The 1849-nt window shown below is 41.9% G+C and overlaps 1 non-coding gene across 1 annotated transcript; it reads left to right on the top strand.

Moving 5' to 3' along the window:
* The first annotated feature begins 787 nt into the window (after window positions 1–787).
* Window positions 788–861, top strand: trnar-ucu (transfer RNA arginine (anticodon UCU)). Its single transcript has one exon. It is a non-coding gene; the product is annotated as a tRNA-Arg (tRNA).
* The last annotated feature ends 988 nt before the right edge of the window (window positions 862–1849 follow it).

The following is a 1849-nucleotide window of genomic DNA, read 5'->3' as shown; positions in this document are numbered from 1 at the left end:
CCCAACCCCCAAAAATTGTTCCTAAGACATTTCTCTGTTTATGTTGGCTCCCTCTCTCCCCCAATAATGAGATGGAATTTACTCCCTTTTTTAAGTTTCATGTTGTATAAGCATCTCATTAAAAGCCCAAAATTAGCACCCACAATCTACACAGCCAGGACTTTATAACTCTCCAGACCAGATATAGATCAGCAACTGTACTTCTCTGCCAGGAACAGACTATCCACCGAAATAATAAGAGCGGTAAGGAAGGTGGTTCTGATGCAACACTGGAGCAATCAGCGCCTCCTTTCTGTGACAAATCGGAAATAAAATGCACCTAAAATTTTTTCAAATATTTGGGCTTTTCATAACTTCTCTAATGAAAATTTTTCACCAGTCATTGCTGTGCTTTATAGAGCTACCGTTTACATGTTTCTCCCAGGTTTTTTTGCCTGGAAACCACCGAAATTTCCTCAGATAAATGCAATGCACCTAAATCCCCATTGTGGCAGCTTGAGGCTTTCAAACCACTTTGAATTCAGGTACTTTGATACAAAGCTTCCTGTTGGGAGACAAAAGCTTTGCGTGTGTTAAATATAGTTAGATTTTTACTTTCTTGATTCGAACACTTAACTTCCTGTTGCACATTGACTAGCTTGATCACTGTCAAATAGAGCGACAGCTCCCTCTGGTGGCCAACCTGAGAAGTGCCAATATGTCGGCTAAAAATGGTCCTGATGCTGCAGGGATGCAGAGATCGGCGAGGATGCTATGAATCTAACTCGTGTTGGATGCTGCTGGCGCAGTCTCTGTGGCGCAATGGAATAGCGCGCTGGACTTCTAATCCAGAGGCTCCGGGTTCGAGTCCCGGCAGAGATGGGTCACTCTGTATGCCAACATGGCAGGTCTGCGATTGTTTTTCAATCACATCTATTCTCTGAAAATACTTACACCTTGTAGTGATGCTTTTCATGGTATTTGATCAGCAGTGAAAGCGACGCACGTAATGCCTGGGTATAAATAAACACACAAAACTCTACTATTTTATTCTTCTGCAATGAACTGGTTCAGTCTATTTCTTCTCATTTGTCTTTCTTAAAAAAAAGATTTGTGTGTATCTCATTCACACACATGCACACAATCTTTCTGATAGTGTGTACGGAATTATGTCTTGCTACCTGTCTATTGATTTTAAGCTGGCATAATTTTGTGATCTACTAAAAAAATAATAACATTCTGCTGTAAGAAATAACATTTTCCCAATAAGGTGTAATCATGTCACAAGAAGTATATTCGAATTAATTTTATGTTTTTACTCCATCTCTTAAAGGCTTGAAAGGTGGATGGAAATAGTAGTTCCCTTTAATTGAAGTGCTCACGTTTTAAAACGGGTACTCCATCTCTTGTCAAAGCCCTTCATGTGACTGTGGGTATGCACAGACTGTGGATGCGACCAATCCAGGAGCAGATTTGACATTTCTTCAGATGGCAGCAGCGACGCTAGAGGGCGCTCCAGCTCCAGTGTCCGACAGAGAGCGTTTCATCGCGGAGACCCGCTGAGCCGTGACAGCTCCTCTTTCAGAGGACTCCATCAGGACAGTCTACATTATATGACAGGAATGAGGACAAGGCCTGTTTATTCGTCATGTGCTCGCGCCGTTTCATCGCATTGACGTCATCGTGTTAAATAGTCAACGTCAATTTGAATGAGACGTGCATTTTTTTTGTTTCTACGCCTGCTACCGGCGTTGAACTCTCACTTCAGTTCACCTACAACAGATCATTTCTACGTATTTTAATCCGGTTAATCTTAATCCACGATGATGTCATGGCCAAAGGTTACACTGGACACTAAATAGTGTGGTGT

Source organism: Poecilia reticulata, linkage group LG18 (genome assembly GCF_000633615.1).
Source record: "Poecilia reticulata strain Guanapo linkage group LG18, Guppy_female_1.0+MT, whole genome shotgun sequence".
In the NCBI taxonomy this organism is placed as follows: Eukaryota; Metazoa; Chordata; class Actinopteri; order Cyprinodontiformes; family Poeciliidae; genus Poecilia; species Poecilia reticulata.
Note: the sequence above shows the minus strand (reverse complement) of the source record. Positions and strands in the feature narration are given on the sequence as shown.